The sequence below is a fragment of the Pongo abelii genome, chromosome 5, assembly GCF_028885655.2.
Source record: "Pongo abelii isolate AG06213 chromosome 5, NHGRI_mPonAbe1-v2.0_pri, whole genome shotgun sequence".
Classification (NCBI taxonomy): domain Eukaryota; kingdom Metazoa; phylum Chordata; class Mammalia; order Primates; family Hominidae; genus Pongo; species Pongo abelii.
In genome coordinates this window covers 19621791-19646224 of record NC_071990.2, presented here as the reverse complement: position 1 = coordinate 19646224, position 24434 = coordinate 19621791, and the positions used below count along the sequence as shown (strand labels likewise).

Here is a 24434-nt window from a genome sequence, read left to right as displayed (position 1 = left end):
AATAGTCACAGTAATCTAGATGACTTTCTTAGACTCTACATGATCCATGTGAGGTAAGAGGAATAAAATACCCCACAGGACAAAAATTCTCCTGTGTGGCAAATTAACTGCCTAGAACATCAGTGTACAATTTAGTACTCTGTAAGAAGTGATTTTTTAAATGGTGTCTGGAAGAGTTAATTTACCTCATAGCAGCAAGTAGTTTACTACAAAAGAATTGCTTACTCACCTTAGATACTTTGGAGTAAATTCATTATAGGATTACTCATTTTGGGGCTAAAGGAACATGTTTGCTGTAATGATGGATAATTATACTGTACAATTTCTGCATTATTTATTCTGTTTACCAGCTGATGGACCACTGTTCTTGACAGAGTTTCCATCTGTTTTGATAGGAATTAAGGAGTTTTGAAATCATTTAAAGGTATTCTTCAGTTAGTCCTTTATTTCCTCAACTCTAAAACACCATTTATTGTACCAAGACAGAAAAAAATGCTAATTAAACCCTGACACAATGTATTCTTATTACTGAAGAATTTTTATTTCATACTTGTTGACAGAGCTCTTTAGACAGATTCAGATATAGAAGTTTTAATCACATATTACTCATATATTCAAAAAAGGGAAAACAGAGGTAAAGTATATTAAAGGTATTCCCAAACTGTCTTCAAATTCAGAGTTTGACTCTTCTGAATTATTTTTCAACTCAGAGTCATGTATATCCATGTTTTTCCACAGTGTTTTCTTCTGTGCGTGAAGTGGACTAGTGCGTCAGGTTATTTCCAGGACTATTACACGATTGTCATTGGCATTAAATTCTAAGTAATTGACAACTTTTGGCTAGCTTTATGTCTTCTCAGTCTTCCCAGAAAATGTCAATGGAAGGATTTCAAGCAACAATTAGAGCTCCTATTTTTTCTAATGGCTCTTAAATGTTTTGTTGGCTGAAAACTAAGAAGTTGCAGTGGCCGGGCGCAGTGGCTCACGCCTGTAATCCCAGCACTTTGGGAGGCTGAGGTGGGTGGATCAGGAGATCAGGAGATCGAGACCATCTTGGCTAACACAGTGAAACCCCGTCTCTACTAAAAATACAAAAAACTAGCCAGGCGTGGTGGCGGGCGCCTGTAGTCCCAGCTACTTGAGAGGCTGAGACAGGAGAATGGCGTGAACCTGGGAGGCAGAGCTTTCAGTGAGCCGAGATTGGGCCACTGCACTCCAGCCTGGGCGACAGAGCGAGACTCCGTCTCAAAAAAAAAAAAAAAGAAAAGTTGCAGTTTGCCAGGTAAGCCACCAAGAAAAGCAACCAACTTTGCTCATGAGTAAGAAGATAACTAAGTCAAGAGTGCTGCCTGGTTACAGTGACTTTAAGGTACCTTTGACTCTAAGATGCACTTCTATTTTGAAGACATTAAGAATGAAAAAGGTGCATATTCGTAGTGAGAAACATGGCATGGAGTTTTAAAACATTTTTACTTGAATTAATTACAGATATATCTGCTTATATGAATCTATCAATGTATTGCTCAAATTAGCATTATTTGCAATCTTGTTATTCTCTTTAGAGTTGGCAAGAGGATTAACACTTGTATGTTTTTCTATTTTTTCCTTCTATATATTGGTATCATAGTTTGGGTTCTAATTTTGAACCTTCCAAGAAATATGGTCTACAATCACAAACACCATTTACTGAATATTTTCCAGTTCTTGATGGAGCTAGTTCACTACAAATTCATTTGGACTTTGCTCATCTGGGCCACTGATGCTGCTTGAGAACATCTTTTTTTCCTGTCATACATGGGGTTCATATCTTACTCTTTGCTTCTCTAAATCTTTTCTACACAAGGACCCAACTGATTCCTCCACCTCTATCAAGTTTCCCACAAATAGCACAGCTCAAGGTGATCCTCATTCACCACTATCCTCTCTCATCCCAGATACTACTGTGTTTTAAACATTTTATGCATGAGAAAATTGCAGCCTAGTTACAAAGTTGTGAAGAGCCTTATGTGCCATGCTAAAGAACATATGACTCCTAAAATAACCACGAACAGTTTTTTTTTGAGACATAGTCTCACTCTTGTCACCCAGGCCGAGTGCAGTGGTGTGATCTTGGCTCACTGCAACCTTCACCTCCTGGGTTCAAGTAATTCTCCTGCCTCAGCCTCCCAAGTAGCTGGGATTACAGGCACCCACCACCATGCCGGGCTAATTTTTGTATTTTTAGTAGAGATGGGGTTTCACCACGTTGGCCAGGCTGGTCTCAAACTCCTGACCTCAGGTGATCTGCCCACCTCAGCCTCCCAAAGTGCTGGGATTACAGGCATGAGCCACCGTGCCTGGCCTAAGATTTTTAATTCCTTAGACGTCATTTTCCTATCTATTAAGTGAGAATAGTACATACTTAGCAAGAGTTTTGTAGATAAAATTATATATGTAGAGCATCTAACTGAGGGCTTGATACATAATAGTTGCTTAATAAATCATACTAGTTATTATCCTATAGGCAATGATAGGACATTGGATGATTTTTCTTCTGAAAACAATGCAAAGACACACACGTCTAGATAATGTCCACAGAACACGCAGTATCCCTAGATTCCAAGTGTATGATGATAAATAAATCCAGGTCAAACTGGTAGGACCACTAACAAATTTTGAATTTTTTTCTTGTTGAAGTTTGTTTTCTTGGGTGAAATAAACATCCATTTGCTTATTTGCCTTGTGAATCCCATTTTAAGTCTGGCTGGATAGGGTTGTGGCTCCATTAGTAATTCAGTAGGACTACTCCTGTTTTTAAAAGTGATGAAACCACTTTTAATTGCTAGTGCTTCAGAAATACTGACCCTCTGTTAGATATGGGGAGGGTGAAGGCTTTACATACATCATCCCTAATCTTCGTATGAGTCCTCTCTGGAGGGTAGTATCCTTATCTTACTGGTGAGGCAACTGAAGTTGAGAGATGAAAATGGCTCCATCCTTGGAGGGTGACAGAGCAGGTCTCTGCCTAGAATCTGTTGACTGTGAGGCTGGCTCTGTCTCTGCACTTTGCCAGGTCATACTGGGTCCTCTTTTCTTTTTCTTTTCTTTTCTTTTTCTTTTTTTTTTTTTTTAAGATGGAGTCTGGCTCTGTTGCCCAGGCTGGAGTGCAGTGGCGCGATCTTGGCTCACTGCAAGCTCCGCCTCCCAGGTTTATGCCATTCTCCTGCCTCAGCCTCCCGAGTAGCTGGGACTACAGGTGCCTGCCACTACGCCCACCTAACTTTTTTTTTTTTTGTATTTTTAGTAGAGACGGGGTTTCACCGTGTTAGCCAGGATGGTCTCAATCTCCTGACCTTGTGATTCCCCTGCCTAGGCCTCCCAAAGTGCTGGGATTACAGGTGTGAGCCACTGTGCCCAGCCCATACGGGTCCTCTTTTCTAAGAGTTTACTTTAGGTCATCCTCCATAGTCTGTTTCATACTATCAGCTTGGCTATTTGGGGTTGATAAATCATGACTGGAGTATTTGAATAATATCCCTGTCCATATGTTCTTTAAATTCACATGAAATAAGCACTGGTGCATTGTCAAAAACTCTATTGTCTGGCATATTTTTCAAGTAATAGGCATGGAGCTATTGATTTTACAGCAGAACTTTGAATCAAAACCAGAAGTCTGCTGCCATCAAATTATTATCTTGGAACTCTCCTGCAAAATCAATAGAAATGCAGATACAAAATAAAAAAATGGAACCTACCATTTCATTTAGAAACTGATATAATTTGGATTTGTGTCCCTACCCAAATCTCATGTAAAATTGTAATCCCCGATGTTGGAGGAGGGGCCTGGTGGGAGGTGATTGGATTATGGGGGTGGATTTCCTCCTTGCTGTTCTCAAGATAGTCAGTGACTCTCATGAGACCTCATTGTGTAAAAGTGTGTGGCACCTTCCCCTTCACACTGTTGCTCCTTCTTTGATCATGTAAAACGTGGCTCCTTCTTCACTTTCTGCCATGATTGTAAGTTTTCTGAGGCCTCCTCAGCCATGCTTCCTGTACAGCCTGTGGAACTGTGAGTCAATTAATCCTCTTTTCTTTATAAATTACCCAGTCTCAGGTAGTTCTTTATAGCAGTGCAAGAACGAACTAATACAGAAACTTATCAGAAACATGTTATCTGTCATATGTTAATAGTTATTTTTTCTAAACATGATTTTTAATGGCTATGTAATATTTCATTTTATTAACATCCTTAAGCAAGCCTCTATTTTATAGTTATGAATGCATTTATTAAATATTGTTATATGCTTTTTACATATCTGTAATATTTCTTTAGGCTATATTTCTGAAAGTAGAATCTAGGTCAAAAACAGACCTTATTTAAGGCCTTTAGTGTATAATATTGCCTTCAACAGAAATTTCAAACTGTTTCCAGGAGAGAACTGCTTCCCAATATCCTTACCAATGGTAAATTTTATTATTTTTATGAATTGTCAATTATATAAATGAAAATGGAAGTTTATTATTTAACTTGCATTTCATTCATTGTAAATGAAGTTGATTTTTTTCATATATGATCTGTGTGTATTTCTTCTGCACATTTTGTATTCATTACTTTTGCCAATTTTTAAATTTGTGTATTTATCATTTTATCATTGACTTGTGAAAGTGTTTTGTAAATTAAGGATTTGCAATGTATACTGTAAATACTTTTCTAGTTTGTTATTTTTTTTAAATTATATTTTTTTGTTCTTGAAGTTGCTTTCTCTCCCTTCTTTAAGTTTCCATACAGAGAATTAAGCCAAGATTTTAGACAATTTTCTCATGGAAATAACTGTTTTTGATTAGGTTCCATTAAGTAACATAGATTAAGCATGCTACTATAAACTTCAAAATCAGAATTGGGTCAATGTCACTAAACCAAGGCCTTCTAGCCAGAATACTTATTTTTTTAATGTATCACTTATATGTATCATTATCAAAGTACTATGAGAGCAGTTTTCTGAAATGACATTGTAATTTACCAAAGTAATCATGTTGAAGCATATACATTATGTTTCTAGGTTGTGACTGCTGAGGTTTTCTTATGGAATTTTGTCTATTGGTCATGCTCTTTCCTGCCTGCCTCTCATTCAATTTAAAAAACTCAATCTGGGATTATACAGTTAATAGCTCGTGTTTCATCATATTCTACCCTGCACCTAATATAGTATCTTACCATAATGAACTCTGAGCTCTATTTGTGAATGCCTAATTCAAGGACAACTAGGTGGAGAAAGACAGAAATCTTTTTTTTTCAGTTTTGAATAAAAGCCAGAAAAAATTATGAAGACGTAGCCTGGTAGTATGTCTAGAATGTATTAAAGGATTAGAGATCTAAACAAGTTTCAAGTTGGGATTATTATATAGATCAAGACAATGAAACATGAGGAAAGTAAGTGACTAGTTCCAGCTGCATGTAATTCAGTCTGATTTCCTGAACAAGTGTATGGGCAGGTTGGAGACCAGAGTTGACCAATAACATGACTTAGACTGTGTGTGTTGGTTGGAGGAGGGGGGCGTCAAAAGAAATGTGCTTTGCAGACTTTCAACTGCAGCAAACAAGACTGACGAAGGGCCCTAGCTGCTAGGCTCTAAAATCCATTGCCATGTCTGAGCTGAGGCCATGCTTCCCACCAGTTTCCCCAAAACTGAGTATGGCAGAGATAACCAAGGCATACCTGTTCTTGTGAGATGTGGAACTCCACTGATGACCAACTTTGGTTCAGGAACTCTCCTATAACCTTCCATAGACCACATGATGGCCTGGGGGTGATTTCTTTCCTCTCTTCTCTCAGGGTCAGACTTGCATCTTGGCCTAATGGGTCTTTTTGTCTTTCCGACTCTTCCCCCATTTTTTTCTCACAGACATTTCCTCTAATAAAGTCCTTGCATGTTTAATCTTGTCTTGACATCTCCTTCTTAGGGGACCTAGATTAATCTACAGAGAAATTGCTGGCCAATTTTCTTATTCTTTAGAGACTCTGGTTTTTTTTTTTTTCTGTTTCAAAAAATTTCTAAATCTTCTTAAAGACTTCTTTCTTTAGTAAATGGGAACAGTAAATGGCAAAATGTACATAAAACTTTGCATGCAATTTTACTTGGTGCATGAGAATTTTGGAAATGATTCAAGGATCCTCTGAAAATCCATTGGACACCAGGTCGAGTATCCCCACAATTCTTTCTGAAGACATTGATAGTTGGTATTGATGAAGACTAATTATATGCTTTAAGGACTTTTATCTTCCTCTGGTAATGCAGGCTACATACCCATTCATGCTCTGTGGTGATATTCAAATTACTTAACAACCAATCAGAACAATCACTAGCCTCTACAACACAAAGTAGTTCCCACCCTGTTCTTTTCCATTATCTGTCTTCCATGAAATCGACGATAATTCTTAATGTATATATTCTTCTAGATATTTATTATGAACTGCTCAATAACTTTTATTAAATGTCAACAGAGTATGTGGCCACGGGCAGGTGGAGACATCAGGAAAACCCACACAAAAACTAAGAGACAGGAAAACTAGCAGTAAGGAGTCCCCCTTTTAGTTCAGAGTTAAATGCAAGCATGGCTAGCATGGTTTACATTTGAGCAATTGTTTGCACCCTACTATTCTTTAAATAACCAACAAAAGGTTTTCGAGGCAGCCATTTTTAATTGGTCCAATCCTCATTCATATCTTTTGAAAAACCCTAACAATTTGTGTTGAACTGCATGTCTACCTTCTTGTGTTCCAACTCTTTGGTTCACTTTGTCTGTTGTCTTTCCCATATGGTTCAAAAAAGCACTATGCATAATGCCTTTCTCTAGCATGCCCTTTTGATTCCTAACATTCTTCTGAGGGCCTTAACTCTATAACCATTACCTGAACATGGTGCTTTCATCTAGGATTAAGTTTTGCACTTCTATTGATCTTCCTCTATGGGGTTGAATGTAGTAAATGAACCTCCTAGCTCCCAACAAATTTGCATGTAATTGCCTGTCCAGTCCTGATCACTGAATACTGGGCTGGAAGAATACACTAGCATTAACAGAGCCAAAAATGTTTTTCTTTCAAAGGCTCTGCTCCTTTGTAAAAGTGGCATATATGGGAAGAATCAGAAGGCTTTCTCAAGGTTTGGGAAAATGGTGAGGTGGGGGGATGTCCGGAAATTATTACCGTGCTATCAAAATTATCATAACCTCAAATGGACCTTTTGAATAAGTCTAGAGCTGGCATTAACCTCTTTTTGACCACTGAAACATACTGACCTACATTTACATGCCCCCAAAGGGAACTGAAATACTTTAATCATGCCTTCTTTTCACTTGAATTTCTTTAAACAGATTTTACTAGGTAGTGATAAAAATTTTGTCCTGTACTGTGTCTTTGATGGATTTAATGATCAATCATATATGAAGGGTTATTGTTGAATTATTTTGAATAAAAAAGTAGTTTCACTTGAAGCTAGATAACTTTTATATTTAACGTGTTATATAAACCCTTGTACTTTTCCTCTGATCTGTCACAATGGACATGAAAGGTATGAAATTTTTAAGGGAGATGTAAAATTTACTGCAGAGAAATGTCTGATTGTTAGACTTTTATTACAGTTAATTAAAAAAATTCAGTACTGCACTGTTTCAAGTCTTGATTTTTAATTTTTAAAAAAGTGATGACTCCATCAATATTTGTGTGGGACACTCTTCATTTGCTGTCTCCCCAATGCAACCATATTATATAGCACCCACTCTATTTACTTTAAAACAGTAAGTGATTGATTTAACAAAAATTAAATGAAATAAAGCTTAATTTACTCTATAATAATTGGAGACCCAATGCTGTGTCTCATATCAAGGGACTTGGGAATTATTTTTTTCTTTTTTTTTTTTTTGAGATGGAGTTTTGCTCTTGTTGCCCAGGTTGGAGTGCAATGGCATGATCTCTGCTCACTGCAACCTCCGCCTCCCGGGTTCAAGAGATTCTCCTGCCTCACCCTCCCGAGTGGTTGGGATGACAGGCATGCGCCACCACACCTGGCTAATTTTGTATTTTTAGTAGAGACGGGGTTTCTCCATGTTGATCAGGCTGGTCTCAAACTCCTGACCTCAGGTGATCCGCCCGCCTCGGCCTCCCAAAGTGCTGGGATTACAGGCGTGAGCCACTGCACCTGGCCGGGAATTATTTCTTATAAGTAAATCCCTTGTTCCTCTTTGGAGAATGTAGAAGCTCTGCATTCTGATGATATGTGACTGGGAGAGGGGTCAAGGTTCCTTTCCTTGTTTGTCCTGTTCAGTCTGATGAGCTGATGAAGTCAGCAAGTTAAAGACATGCTTTGGAATGATCAAGAGGAATTATTTAGGAGGAGGTGTGGTTTGTGAGGAAATGTTGAAAGCATTTTTAAATTGCACTAATAACTGATGAAGTTCAAGCATTATTAGCACTGACGGGAATCCAGCTGAGTCTTTAGTAACATCATAACTTTTTATACCATCCCTGTGAAAGTGGCAATGTTAATGTTAACTTGAATTAAATTCTTAAGCATCCTGCTTTTGATTAGTTCAAAATGCCAAATACTAACGCTGTTTCATAAAATTCTGAGATATAAAAAATAGATATATTTAAATATGTCAATTAGTGCTGGTATTGGCAGCACATATACTAAAATTGGATACAGAGAAGATTAGCATGGTCCCTGCACAGGAATGACATGCAAATTCATAAAAAACATTGCATATTTTAAAAGAAATAAATGAAAATAAATATAGCAATTACATTTGAGAAAGATGAGAAGGAAGATTTCAGAAAATAGAACAAGTTCTATTGTTTTAGACCAGATAATTATGCCAAGAATTATTTCTGTCATTGCCATTCTAGTATTCATGTTAAGGGATATCATCTGACTAATAATAATATCCCCAGACACTGTGTAAAGCCCTATATATGTTAACTCATTTGATTCAACACAAATGGTGAGAATATGAGATGGGGACAACTTTAAGATGAGGAACTGGATTTTAGGGAGGATAGGGGACCTGTCCAGAGTCACTGTATTTGTAATGGATATTTTCTGCCTTTGAACCTTGGTTGTCAGACACAATCATTCTAACTCAAGAAATGCTCAACTTGTGTTGTACGTGAATTGTACTGCATTGAAAACCACTTAGGTGATAAGGGGAGAAGGGTCTCAGTTTAAGAATCAGAAGATCTGTATTCTCATTCTGACACTAATCTCACTTTGTCCATGAAACAGTTTTTTTTTTTTTAAACTAACAAAATTCAATTAAACTTGTATCATACAGGCTAAAGGAAGTGAAGCATTTAAGCTATAGCCTATATCTCTCCACATCTTATGTGATATATACACTTTTCCTCCTCATAGCGCTTTTCTCTTAATTGCTTGTTCTTCAGTAAATTTACATGAAGAAATGTATTTAAAATAAAATATGAATAAAACAGTTAACACTAAAAAAATGTTTTAAATTAATATGAAGTCATATCAACATAAAATAATATTTTAAAGAATAACATTATTAAATTCTCTATCATTTTGAAAGAATAGGACAAACATGGCTAAGAGGAAGAAAATGCCTAGTTCTTTGAAATGAGTTCCATACACTGGATTTAGATCCATCACACCCTAAGATACAGAAGTAACTTGTAGAATTACTGCCAGAATATTTTGAGAATTTAGGGAGAAAGGAAATACTGTTGAATGGAAAATGTTGCCTCAATCATCATAAAGGAGACAAAATATATGTTTTAAAGTTGCAAAACTGCACACTGATAATCCTGCAACCCTCTGTAGTAGGTTATGGAAGGGACAGTTTGTGGAGGAATGGTCACGAGGAGCCAGCATGGGTTCACTGAGAATGAGCAATGTCAAGGTAGCTAATTTCACATTTTAATAAATTAGACTTGCACGTTTGGGGAATTTTGGAGACAAAGTATGTAAATATATTTCTGGATTTGAGTTTAAATAGCAACACATTGCTTAAAATTCCCAGAAATTTTGTATTTACTTTAAACAAATTTTCCTTTAGCTTTCGGGATGCCGATTTACTAGATCTTGGTTGGGACCGGGAATGCGTATTTTACAAAGTTCCCTAGGGAGTTCCGATTATCTTCTATGTTTGGAAATCTCTATGTTGGGCAATCCATTTTTTAAAATTGAGCAATCCATTTTTTTTCTAGGAAATATGAATACATTTCTTTTGACCTCCACTCTCTTCTCATAGATTTAGCATCTATTTTTGAACCTCATAAGGTCTTGGACAATTTGAGAAAGATTAGAAGAAAGCAAAGTTGCTTATTTGGGAGCATCCTAATGTAGCCATTCCAAGCTTAAATGCACAGATATGAAGCTGGCTTCCTAGATCCAAAGCCTGACTCTCTAGCTGTGTATGTTACTTTATGTGTTTGTGCCTTTGTTTGTTTGTTTTTACATGTAAAATAGTAATAGTGCTTCCTCATTGGTAATTAATTGAGATACAAATAAAGTACTTACAAAGGTGTCAGTGTATGGGATATTCTCAATTAGAGTTGGCTATTATTATTATTACCATTGGAATAAATACCTATTATTTTTCAGGTGGGACTGCCAAGATGAATAGACATAATCCTCAATTTAACCACTTCACAGTTTATCATCGGAGTCAAGTGTGCAAATAAACAATTGCCATGCAACTTTCAAGGTCCAAGTTTAAAAGTATATATGAATATTATTGGACAGACATCAGTGACAGCTTCACAGCAACATTGTCACCTGAGCTGTGTATTTAGGTGAATTACTTGGACATATAAGTAGGGGAAAAGTCATTCCAGATGAAGAGAATGCTATGACAAAGGTGCTGGGGACTGGAAAAGCCTAGCTTTCCAGAGACTGAGTATTGCTTTAGTGGGCAATGGGAGAAGAGAGTAAAGAGAGGTATATTAGGATTTGCTTTAGGGGACTCAGTGCTGGCTAGATCCTGAAGGGCCCTGAATGCCGTGCCAAGGAACTTGGCTTTTTTCCATCCTTAATGAGAGCCATGAAAAGATTTTAAGCCAGGAAATGATGCTATTAGATTTTCATATAGGATTGTAGAAGGCTGTTAGTAGAGTTGAAACTAGAGGCAGGCACACCAGTTAAGAGGATGTTACTATGATTCAGGCAAGGCTTCGTAAGGGTCAAAACCAGAATGGTAACAATGAGATGGAGAGAGCAATACGTGATAGCTGCTGGTAAGAAGATCCCAGACATCTTGCAGGAGGAATGCTGGTTACTGGCAGATGGGAAGGAATGGGAAGCAAAAAGATTCCCCTGATATGTCACTCAGCAAATAAATGGTTGAATCTTCCTTCAAATTGAGCTAGGAAATACAGCATAAAAAGCATATTTTGGAGGAAATATGAGTTGTGTTTTATTCTTGCTAAGTTTTTTGTGTGTGTGTGTTGGGGGAGTGTTGATATATTCAGATAAAGCTACCCAGAAGGTGGCTGGATATTTAGGTCATAATCTTTGGGAAGAAAGCAGGGTTTGGAGCATTGATTTTGGAGTTGTGTCCTAAGGCCACACTTTTGAGTTACGATTCGATTTTACTACATGTACTGCATGTAACAGTGACTTAATGAAGACAAAAATGCATTTCTATCTCACCTAAAATAATTTTGGAGATATATAATTCAGAGAGAGAATCATAACTCTACAACAATTTTGTCTCTTTCCAGCTCACTTCTCAGCTACCTAGGGCAAAAGCTGCTGCCAGAGTTCTAACATTCATATCTTTGCGTGTTGTTATGGGTTGCAATTTGGAGAAGAAAAGAGGGGCTGTGATCTTCCTTTCAAAAGAAACTCCTTTGAAGCACCACACTTCTGTTTATTTCTCATTGACTAGAACATAGTCAAGTCTTGGGATTCTGGGTAATATAGTAATTTAACTGGATGGATATATGCCCAGCTAGTTGGAGTTCTGTTATAAATGTAGATTACTGCCCATCCTGTTGGCCATGTGCCATGAAGTGGCAGGTGCACTGTGGCCCCTGGTGTGGGCCGCGGTGCCTGCTGCCCCGGAGCTGCCTGTGCTGGACATGAAGCGGCCCTTTCTGTGCTGGGAGCCGCTGAGTGGCCAGGACGTGGGCCTCAATGTCCCTGCTTCTGTTGATTGTTCCCTTATGGACATCAAAGTGCTTGCCTTTTCTGGGTAGCATTGCACTGAAGTTTTAGATAGTACAAAGTCTTCAAAAAAGAGCAGCAAGGCTAGAAAAGGCTTCTCTTATTTGTTAACTGCAACAGCTACTGTCGCATATGGTGCCAACAATGTCTTCCCCTAGTTTGTTCCCAGCGTGAGGGCTTCTGCTGAGGTGTTGGCCATATCAAAATCAAATTCAAGTTATCTGATATTCCAGAAGGCAAGTATATGGCTTTCAAAGGAAGAGGCAAACTCCTGTTTGTGGGCCATAGAACCAAGAAGGAAACTGACTAGGAAGCTGCAGTTGAAAGGTCCCATTTGAGGGATCCACAGCATGATTTACAACAAGTAAAGAAACCCCATTTTCTTTATGCAGTCTATTACCATCAATGATAGACTGGATAAAGAAAATGTGGCACATATACACCATGGAATACTACGCAGCCATAAAAAAGGATGAGTTCATGTCCTTTGTGGGGACATGAATGAAGCTGGAAACCATCATTAACACAAGAACAGAAAACCAAACACTGCATGTTCTCACTCATAAGTGGGAGTTGAACAATGAGAACACATGGACACAGGGAGGGGAACATCACACATTGGGGCCCGTCGGGGGGTGGGGGTCTAAGGGAAGGATAGCATTAGGTGAAACACCTAATGTAGATGACAGATTGTTGGGTGCAGCAAACCACCATGGCACATGTATACCTATGTAACAAACCAGCACGTTCTGGACATGTACCCCATAACTTAAAGTAGGTTATCTTGATAAGTGTTTACATTCGCCTTGGTTATGTACTCACTGCATTTGCAGGAGATTCTGGTAGTTATTACTGCCCTCACCATGGGTCACACTATGATGCTTTTGGCAGGATTAGGAAGGGGCCTGCACCTCCCAACCTTGAAGTTCCCTCATATGAGTTCACCAGTGTTGATATAGTCATTGTTGGTTAGAGACTTGGACTCAAGTCTTGGGCTTCTTTGTCACCTCAGAAGAGTTATTTGAGTGCAAGCCTTCTGCACTTCAAGTTGGTTGATGTGAAATATGTAAGAATTGATGATAATGTATTTGCAAACATTATGTGAAGTAAGTTGAATTTAATGTTGAAGACGCAAGCATTCACTTAATAAAGCCATGGTTAAACATTATTAAGCTCACCCATACACTTGAAAAGTGCAGTATCTTTTAGCTAATCTTAATTAAAATTAGCTAAGATAATTTTTAGCTAATTTTAATTAAAAATTGCAGACTGGTGTACAACAAAATATGGGAGAACAGTGAATATTTGGAGGCCACTCTCAGCCTCTGCTACTCCAGGGAGTGGATGCATTGAATCAGGAAAGGATATCAAATGAGGAAGGTGAGCAGCAAGGATGGAACCTTGAAGACCATTCGAGCATTCCATCCTTTTGTAGCGACCTCTGGTAGGCTCTGCCCGGTTGCTCTTCCTCATCATGTTACATCTGGATGCTCCTTCCTTGTTTCTTTTCAGCCCCTGCTCTGTGCATCTGCCAATGCCTGGTTTCAGAACCCAAATTATGTCTACACTTTATCAAAGACATGACTGGAGTAATAAAAATAAGTTTATTAAAACATCTACATATTTTTCTATATGTTACTTAAATTAAGTTTGTATGTTTGAATGAAATTTTAACATAAATTTTAAGGTAAATTACTTTACCTTACTTTATAGGTATTCTGAGTACTTTAGATTACAATGTTCACAACTTACTTTGCTAACTTGATGTTCACAAATTTTGAAGATTCTCTCTGAAGCATGCTGTAAACCTCCACCCAACTTTTATGTTAATGAATCTTGTTAGGGTGTTGCTGTAAAAACACTAACAGTGGAAAAAACAATACCCTCACATTTGTTTTCTTACAATCAAACCAACAATACCCCTACATTTTCCTTCCCTCCCTTCCTTCCTTCCTTCCTCCCTCCCTCCCTCCTTCCCTCCTTTCTTTTCTTTTCTTTCTTTCTTTCTTTCTCTCTTTCTTTCTTTCTTCCTTCCTTTCTCTTTCTTTCTTTTCCTTCCTTCTTCCCTCCTTCCCTCCCTTCTTTTTTCTTTTCTTTCTTTCTTTCTTTCTTTCTTTTTCTTTCCTTCCTTCCTTCCTTCTTTCTTTCTTCTTTCTTTCTTTCTTTCTTTTTCTTTCTGTCTTTCTTTTCCTTCCTTCCTTCCCTCCCTCTCTCCCTCCCTTCTTTCCTTTCTTTCTCTCTCTTTCTGTCCTTCCTTCCTTCCTTCCTTCCTTCCTTCCTCCCTCCCTCCCTCCCTCCCTCCCTCCCTCCCTTCCTTCCTTCCTTCCTTCCTTGACAGAGTCTCACTCTGTCACCCAGGCTGGAGTGCAGTGACACAATCTCGGCTCACTGCAACCTCTGCCCCCCAGGTTCAAGCAATTCTCCTGCCTCAGCCTCCTGAGTAGCTGGGACTACAGGCATGTGCCACCACACCCAGCTAATCTTTTGTATTTTTAGTAGAGGCAGGGTTTCGCTGTGTTAGCCAGGATGGTCTCGATCTCCTGACCTCGTGATCTGCCTGCCTCGGCCTCCCAAAATACTGGAATTATAGGCGTGAGGCACCATACCCAGCCCAAAGCCCCTACATTTTAAAAGTTAAACAAATTCTCACTCATGACACAATTGTCAAATTACTTCATATTAAAAATTTACTTTATTTCATTTTTTAAATTTTTGGGTGGTTTTGTTTTGCAGAGAGTTAGTGTTCCTTTATTTGCTCTAGAATTACTAATCCAGAAAAGGTACCATGGAAAGGCTAATATAGAGGATCTTTTTATTAGTTTCACATTGCAATTTTTATTGCCACATCTGTTATAAATTGGCCATAGATGGTAACTGAGGTTTTCATAAAACTCCTATTTCACTGATCATATGCATTGAGCTTAGAAAAGACCTGTTATAACCTACTTCATATGTATAGTACATTCGTATCAAAGCTCACCAACAGGAATTTCAAAATAAGCTGACTCCAAGGCAATCAATTAATATCCTTTAAACAGTATACCACAGAATTTCCAGTAACCAGATTTATTATAACATCATGTGCATTACAATGAAATCTCATAAGATAACTGTCAATTATATTTTCCTTCATTTCATTAGCAGAGAGGCCAGATATTTTTGTACAGCTGAGAATTCATGGCACTTAGTATACAATTGTATTGTAAATTGCTTTATTTTAAAAAGTGCCTGTTTGTGTCACGGTGTGATTGACATTTTGGCAGAACTGTGTAGAACTCTGAAAATAATGTTTGTTACTTAACTGATGGATTTACAGGAAAGGCTCAAAAATGTAAAAAACAATTTTTTTGGTAGAAAAAAATAATTGCTTTTGGGACCATATGGCTTCATGGTTAGAGCTGGGTAGTGTGTCTTTCTGAGCTATCTCTCTATATTTGTATGAATAAGTAAAAAATACATGTTTATGCATTCATTCACTGCACAAATATTGTACGAATGCCTATTATGTAGGTGTTCACCTAGTATGGTGAATACAATAGACCTCGTTCATGCCATCAGTGAACAAATAGTTCTATAGAGGAAACAGAAATAAACATGAAGATACCTTTATATTATATATAAACACATACATAAAATAGATGTTTCAGACACCATTTTATGTCTCCAAAATGAAGTGGTGCTAAACTAAGAGTTTAAAAGTGGGTGGCAAAAACCACATAGAAAACATTTAACTCCCTCCCTAAAAATAAAGGATATAAAAGGGTCCAGAAAGGGGAACATGTAGAGAGAGAGAATTTTTAGGGAGACCTACATGGGTTCTGTGAGTTCTTTCCCACGTCATCACAATAAGAGATATTAATTGAGTTCAGTTCCTCAACTTACTAAGAAAGGACTCATTGAGATAATCCTGAGGATTGATGCATGTTCCTCAAAGTGAGAAGACCCAGGGGACAATCCAACTCCTGGATTACTCCTAAGACATGTAACAGGCATGGGATCCACTGGCTGACTTCCATTGGAAAAGTTGAGCAAAAAGTGACTGCAGTGTTATATAGCCTGAATTAGCAGGTGCTGCTGAGACAAATGAATGTTTCCTGTGCATTAAATTTGGGACAAGTAAGAGAAAGAACATCAGCTTGAGATGATCTCAGATTCTAAGGTCAGATCATCTTTGAAGAAGGAAACAGACTTCACCAAACAGACCCAATCTGTCTAATTCCTTGAGTGCAGGAGCAGAGGCAGTGGTAACCGAGGATCATTGCATTGCCAGCCTCAGGGGAACTGCAGGTGAAAGTTCTCCCAGTGATGGGAGTCTCCAAGAACCCACAAAATGACCCCTGAGAGAGATACTTCTCATCACCCTCCTGACTTTCAGTGTAGGATGCCAACTCACAACAATTATCAGTTGAATGAAAACTTCTATTTCCCCTGGCCCATGTTCCATGAAGGAGTCAGAAGCCACTTCAAGACGGGGCAGAAAGAGTATAAGTGAAAGGTTACTTAAACTTCTGCCCTTGAATTTCTCATGTTTAAAGATAGAGTTAATAGTACCATATCACAGAGTTGTTGAGAGGATTACATGGGGTAAATAAGACCCTTAGAACAGTGATTGACACATAATAAATACTATGCAAGAGTTAGGTATCATTTGAAAAGAGGTGGCAGTAGCTGACACAGTGTCAAAGGAACAAAGGGAGGGATGGTTTCAAGAAGACTCTCAACATCAAAAGAAAAAATCAAACAGGGAAGGAAACCTAATACACAGGGCTTCATAAAGTTAGCATTTATTTATTTTACACAATGATTTCATCTCTTCACATCATGTTTCCTTCGGAAACTTTTACTGCAGATCAGGCTTGACATACATATTGCCAGCTTGATTTGGCTTAAAAAAATGCCCCCCATCCCCCCGCTGCCTTATTGTGAGCATTAACCTGTATGGAATAAGGTCAAACATTGCTAAAGAGAAACAGGTTGCCAATTATCTTTGTTAAATGATAGCATGGTAGCTATGTTTCCTTAAATAAATCTCTAATGTTGATCACTGCTTTTGTTTATTGTTGTTAGCACCTTATTGATACCATCAGTAGAACAGACATTTTCAACCGCTCTTTTAGATAGATGACCCACCACCATCAATAGCTTCCTCATGGAGCAGTAGTTCCTGACATAGGGATGGGGAACTGCACTCTATCTGTAGGGAGAAGAGGTGCATATAGTTTGATAAACTGCACAGTGATTCTGCTCTAGGTCATCCCTTCCTTGCCATCTCATACATCAATACTCTTCCCATCCCACCTCCATTTCCACACACAGCTTGAGAACCTGATGGCAAGGGTCCAAGATGGTGTAACTAATGAATTAATTCATGCCTTTTTTGTTCAGAAAATGAAATTGATTACTAAATTCATTTTCTAAAAAAAATTTATTGAGATATAATTTATGCATGTTATAATTTACTCATGTAAACTGGACAATTCTATGGTTTTTAGTATAGTTAACAGATATGTGCAACCATCCCTACAGTCAATTTTAGAATGTTTTCATCATGGCAAAGAGAAACCCTCTACCCTTTAGCTATCACCCCCTTGTCTCTTATCCCCCTCTCTGAGACCCATAGTCCTAAATAACCACTAATAGATTTTCCTATTCTGGACATTTCCTATGAATTCATTATATAATTCATGTTGTGTGTGTGTGTGTGTGTGTGTCTGTGTGTGTGTGTGTCTGTGTCTGTGTATGTGACTGGCTTCTTTTCCTTAGCATAATGTTTTCAAGTTTCATCCACGTTGTAGCATGTATCAGTACTTAGTTTATTTTTATTGCCAAGAAATATTCCAGGGTATGGCTATGCCATATTTGTTTATTCATTTTTGTTCATCTATTGATGGACATTGGTGTTATTTCTGCAGTCTCTTTCTCCTTTTTGTGTCTTTGCATCTCAAGTATGCAGTGCATCAAATCATATAATTATTCCGGATGAAGTTAATGTGTATTAGTGGCTATCCATGTACCAAATTAACTCAAGAGAGTAGTATAGCTTAGAGAATTATAAACAACAACGTTGGTTATGTTACCATAACCAACAATACGTATAGCGATGAGTTTCAAATGCTGAAAAGTGAAGTAGAGCCAGCAACACTGAAATGAGTTTTCAGTGCTAAGGACTGTCCACGTGTCTTGGAATACTAGAGTCAGTTCGCCTGTTCCTATCCCTGCTGCTAGCTAGCACTGACACTTCATGTGCAGACTGAAGAACAGGTAAGGATTAAATCATCAAGAATTTCTAAAAATAAATTATATACTTATTTTTAACAATCATTTGCAACTTCAGCAAACATTTTTCTTAAGGTACATAGCAGCTTTTAATCCACTGCCAAAATACTAGGGTGAATAGGCTTTTTTTTTTGTCTTGGCAGAGTGTACATAAACATACGATGCCTTGCTTAAATATTCATAGACTCCCAGCTCGCAGTACAGTAACTTAATAATAAAATATTTTGAAGAGGGAATGATGCTGTGGAGCTTGTGATACCACTAATGGATTTGAAGAGGATGCTAATGCATTGTAGGAGGAAGTGAATTGAGCTCTCGTGTGTAAAGGAGGATTATAAAATATAATTATGAAAAAGCAATAGTGGCAGGCTTGAGGAAGTTCTGTTGATGTGTGGGTACTACAAACGACATGTTTTGTTGATGAGAAAGAGGCTTAGATGGATATTTACTGTGCTAGCAATCTTCTCTATCCGGAAACATGAAATGCATTATAGAAATGGCCATTTTGTGAACTCCACAGTGAAAATTAAATAGTGTAAGATGGAGGCTGACAAGACCCATGCAGCTTTTCATTTCAAATAGCAGTTGTCTAGGAAGGCGAGGTTTTCACATCAAGAGTTTCATGAAGACACCGGAAGAAAAAAAAGTGATATGACTGTCAAAGTAGAGGGAAAACTTTTTTTGCAAAAAGAAGCTTAAGGAATTCTAGAAGATTAAATAATTCATGGCATCCTGCAAGAAGTGGAGGAAACATGAAGACTTTTCTGAATATCATTTCCTGGGTACAGCTTTGAAAACTTCTTATAAATTGTGGGCATCAGTGGGGGCAACTAGACTGGGGCATACAATTAAAATCTTGACTTTCCTTAGTTTCCAGTCCTAATCTCATTGCTTTACCTAAGGCTCTGCCCCCTGAGGCAAAAGGAAGAAATGTTCTTAGAATGTTACTCTAATATTTGCTGAAAGAATATACAATGCCCAATAATTAAATACAGATAAGAACATTGCAGAGACAGGTCATAAGTGATATAGCTTTAGTCTTAAACTATAGCCCCTTTTCTTCCTGGGAAATTATTATTGTTATTATTATTTTTGAAACAGGTTCTCCCTCTTTCCCAGGCTGACCTTGAACTCCTGGCCTCAAGTAATCCTGCCACCTTGGCCTCTTAAAATGCTGAGACTACAGGTGTAAGCACCCATGCCTGGCTGGAAATTCTTAATGATATGAATTTAATTCTTAATGATATTAAAGCTCAGTGTTTTACTCCAACCTATATTTTTTTCTCTTTTTGAGACAAAATCTTCCTCTGTTGCTCAGGCTGGTCTTGAACTCCTGGGCTGCAGGATCCCCCGCCTCAGACTTCCAGGTAGGTGGGATTATAGGCACCCACCACTGTGCTGGGCTTACTTCAATCTTTAAACAAGAGTGATATATGAAATAGGAATAAAGTTTATTTTGCAGAAGCACATAAGAATGTTGCCTTTTTATGGAGCTATTTGGGAGGATAACTGAGTGCTGTAATAATTTTGACATTGTTTAAAACATGTATGAAATGCTGTGATTCTCTAAATAAATTGTTTAAAAATTATAAAAAATTCAAACACACAGAAAATATATGCAACATCGAGTTTAAATAGTTGTTAACATTTGCTGTGTTTAGTTCAACTCTTTCTCTTCTCTTCTTTTTTTCTCTCTCTTTCTCGCTTTCACAACACACACACACACAGACACACACATACACACAGATTTTATACAAACAGCACTCTACGGCTATATCTACATTTTCACCCTCAGAGGAAGACACTTTTGAGAAATTGATGTGAAACTTTCCCTGGCATTTTTACATGTTTTGAAACTATAAATGCATGAAAACTTACAATATGATTTAAAAATGTATATTTTTGATGTTCCCCTGAAAGTGTCCTTTTGCAACTTATTTTTTTCACTCAACAATATGTTTTAAGGTTTGTGTAGATATATGTTCATCTATTTAAACTGCTATATAGTATTCCATTGTATTAATAAACCACAGATCTTTTTCATGAATTTTTTTCCCTGAAGGACTAAATCTAAATATAAGTGTATTTTATAAATTAACAGCTATTCAGAGTTTTATAACATTTAAATTTATATCCTTTGCTCACTGTTTGACCGAAATTTTTGTTTCTTGTTTTTTTTTTTTTTTAAAGATTTCTTCCTATGTCCTGGATAGTATTAGTTGTTTGTATTTATATAATATATAACATAGAATTCTACAAAATAGTACTACAAAATCTCCCAATCTATAATCTTTTTTGTTTGTTTCTCCTTTGTTAAAGAATCTTGTTCACATTGAAATTTTTTAGTTGCAATGGTCAGATTTAGCATCTTTTTAAAAAATCTTATTGTGGTGTAGTGTTTGTATAAAAATCGTCGTGTCTTGTGCGATGGCTCACACCTATAATCCTAGTACTTTGGGAGGCGGGTGGATTGCTTTGAGCTCAGGAGTTTGAGACCAGCCTGGGGAACATGGCAAAACCCTGTCTCTACAAAAAATACAAAAATTAGCCAGGCATGGTGCCGCATGCCTGTAGTCCCAGCTACTTGGGAGGCTGAGGCTGGAGAATCTCTTGCAGTGAACAGAGATCATACCTCTGCACTCCAGCCTGGGTGACAGAGTGAGATCCTGGCAAAAACAAAAAACAAAACCTAAAAAAAAATTCTCTTTGATCCAAATATTGTACATTATTCTTTATATTTCATTCCAAAATTGGAGAGTTAACTCTTCACATTTAGGTCTTAATCCATTTGTGTGTGTGTGCGCGTGTGCGTGTGTGTGCATGCATGGCTGCAATGCAAGGTAAGGATCTAGTTGCATCTCTTATCATACGTCAGTAATTATTTTATCACCATTTAATTGAATAGCCCATCCTTCCCCACTGATTTGTAAGGGCAGCTCTGTCATATCCTAAGCTCGTATACATACAATAGACTGTTTCTAACTGGGCAAATGGAGTGGAATTGTTCAGCTGTATAGCAAGTGTGTTTTATTTTATAAAAAACTATCAAACAGCTTTTTATGGTGATGGTACAATTTTGCATTCCCACAGGCACTCTGTGAGAGTTTCAGTTGCCAGCACTTGGCATGGTCAGTTACTTATTTATGAATTTTTAATATTAGCCATTGTAATAAGTGTGTAGCAGTTTCTCATTGTGCTTCAGGTGTTTGTTGTCTGTAACTTTTTTGATAATGTGTCCATTCAGATTTTCGTCCATTCTTTTATTGGTTTGTTTCCTTATTGTTGAGTTTTGATAGTTTTTTATATATTCTGGATGCAAGTCTTTTGTCAGACATGTGATTTGCAAATTTTTTTCTCAGTTGGTAGTTTGCCTTTCATTCTCATATGTTTTTTACAGAGCAAATAATTTTAATTATGAGGAAGTCCAAATGATCTTTTTTTTGTCTTTTATTGGTTGTGCTTATGGCAAGTGGCTAAGAATTCTTTGCCTAGCCCAAGGTCAAAAGTTTTTTTTCTGATTTATTTAAAAAGTTTTAACAGTTTTACATTTTTTACTTTTATACTTATGATCTATTCTAATTTAATTACAGTAATAGGTGTGAGTGTAGGTTGATTAGCTTTTTGAATACAAGTGTCTAATTATTCTTGTAACATTTGTTGAAAAGCCTATTCTTTCAACGAGTTGCCTTTGTATCTTTGTAAAAATCAGTTGGGCATATTTGTGTGGGTTTATTCTGATACTATAAGTTTAGTCTTGATAACTATACCTTTATAGTAGATTGTAAAATCACATAGTGTGCATCCTCCAACTTTGTTCCTTTTCAAAAATTTTCCTTCGGGATTTTGATTGGGTTCATATTAAATCCATACTTAAATTTGAGAAAAATTTTCATGTTAATAATATCAAGTTATTAAATATGTGAACATGATATATCTTCATTTTATATAGATTTGTTAAATTTCTTTCATCAGTGTTTTGCAGTTTTTAGCGTACAGATCCTGTACAGAGATATTAGAGTCACAGGAACTGGACACTTGGGGAGCTGTCAGGGTACAGGTAGCAGCTGCAGGGGAGCTCAGGTGGAATGAGGGACATCAACAGTGCCTAATTTAATTTGTCTATGGCTAGGTTTAATTTTTTAAATCCAATCTGAGAATCCCTGTTTTTCAGCTGTTGGTTTGTGTCTATCTACATTTATTTGAGTTTGTGTTTCTACTTCCTACTTTTATGCTGTTATTTATTGCATTTTTCTTGGCTTTTTTCCTTCTCTATGGGTACTTATTAAATGTATTAAATTTTGTTTGTCTTCATTTTTTTCCCTTTTCTAATGGTTTTGAAAATAAAGATTTTGTTTGTATTTTCTTAATATCTACCTTTAAAATTTGAGTAAGAAATCTTTAACTTAACCTAAAGTTAAGTATTGGTTATCTTTAACTTTTTCAAGACAAAAGAAGCTAAATTTTTAAGTCTGCAAATCTCTCATGCCATAAATGAGTAATTATGTGTAATATTTTAATTTACGTTTTATCTTACATTTAGCTGGTTTTATTTTATGAAGTCCATACTTGCTCATTGATTGATTTGTTTAGTATTGTTTATTGCATCTACTCCTTCAATTTAGGCTCAATTATCTTTTTCATTAAATATTACTTAGCCTTTCTTTTAGTGAACATTTGTAAGTGATACATTTCCTTAGATTTTCTTTCTTTCTTTCTTTTTGCCAATTTTTTCTCACTTTTAAGAAAGTATAGTTTAGTTAGACACAAATTCTTGTTTGACAATTATTTTCTGTAAATATTTTCAGCATATAATTCCATTGTCATGTAGCCTCTATTGTCTGCTATCTATTTAATTTTGTCCCTTTGCAGATAATTTACTCTGACTTCTGGTGGCTTTTAAATTCACTTCTCTTTTCTAGTACTCTTTGGTTTCATGATAATGTGTCTAGGTGTGGATTTATTTTTATTTATGCTCATTTAGAGTCACTGGACATGCATCTTCAATCTGAGAACTTACGTATTTCATCTTTTCTAAGAAATTTTGGCTATTGTGTCCTTGCAAATTATCTCCCTCTGTTCTTTTCTTTTGGAACTTATCTTAGCCATGTATTGAAAGTCCTCATTTTTATCTGTTATGTCTCTTTATCACTGCTTTATATTTTCTAACTTTGTGATTTTCAGTGCCTTATTCTGTGCAATTTCCTTAGATCCATATTATAGTTCACAAATTCTCTCAGCTGTGTCTAATCTTTTCTTTAAGTTGTCCATTGAATTTTTAGCATAATGTTTTTAGCCTAATGTTTTCAAGTTTCATCCATGTTGTAGCATGTATCAGTACTTTGTTTATTTTTATTGCCAAAAAAAATATTCCAGGGTATGGCTATGCCATATTTCTTTATTCATTTTTGTTCATCTGTTGATGGATGTTGTTGTTACTTCTGCAGTCTCTTTCTCTTTTTAATTTCAATGATCATTTTTTTATTTGTATAAGTTCTATATGGCTATTTTTTTCCGTTTTTTTTTCTCTCAATCTCTTATTTTAGCTTAAGCAACTTGACAACTGGCTTTTGTTTTTAATTATTTTACTTATTCTTTATTCACTTTCTGATTTTTGTTTTATCATCTGAAGTTCTTACAATTCAAATCTTGCTTAGGCTTGTGTATGTTGGATTGATTTGTTTTGTGTTTGGCAATTTTTCATTGTGATCACATCTTTTAGGTAGGGCTTATTCTTTCTATGATAAACCTTTGGGTCTGAGCTTTGGACATTTCTAGGTGCTCCAGGACTATCAATGGTTCATGACCAAGTTCTGTATTACTTATCAGCTTGGAGTTTCCTAGACCATGTCGTAGTATCTGACCATGGAGAAAATATATGTGGGTTGATATTTTATTTTCCTTTCTTTTTCGAGTCGGAGTCTCACTCTGTCACCCAGGCTAGAGTGCAGTGGTGCCATATTGACTCTGCAACCTCCGCCTCCCGGGTTCAAGCGATTCTC

The 24434-nt window shown here is 36.8% G+C and overlaps 1 long non-coding RNA gene, 1 other non-coding gene and 1 pseudogene across 2 annotated transcripts in view; all 3 read left to right on the top strand.

Moving 5' to 3' along the window:
- LOC129059892 (uncharacterized) overlaps positions 1-24434 on the top strand; it is a 162634-nt gene that overhangs the window by 42342 nt on the left and 95858 nt on the right. The gene's annotated exons all lie outside the window — the stretch shown is intronic.
- On the top strand, positions 8643-8747 carry LOC112133982 (U6 spliceosomal RNA). Its single transcript, XR_002915578.1, has one exon. It is a non-coding gene; the product is annotated as a U6 spliceosomal RNA (small nuclear RNA).
- LOC100447187 (cytochrome b-c1 complex subunit Rieske, mitochondrial-like) lies at positions 11912-13307 on the top strand (annotated as a pseudogene).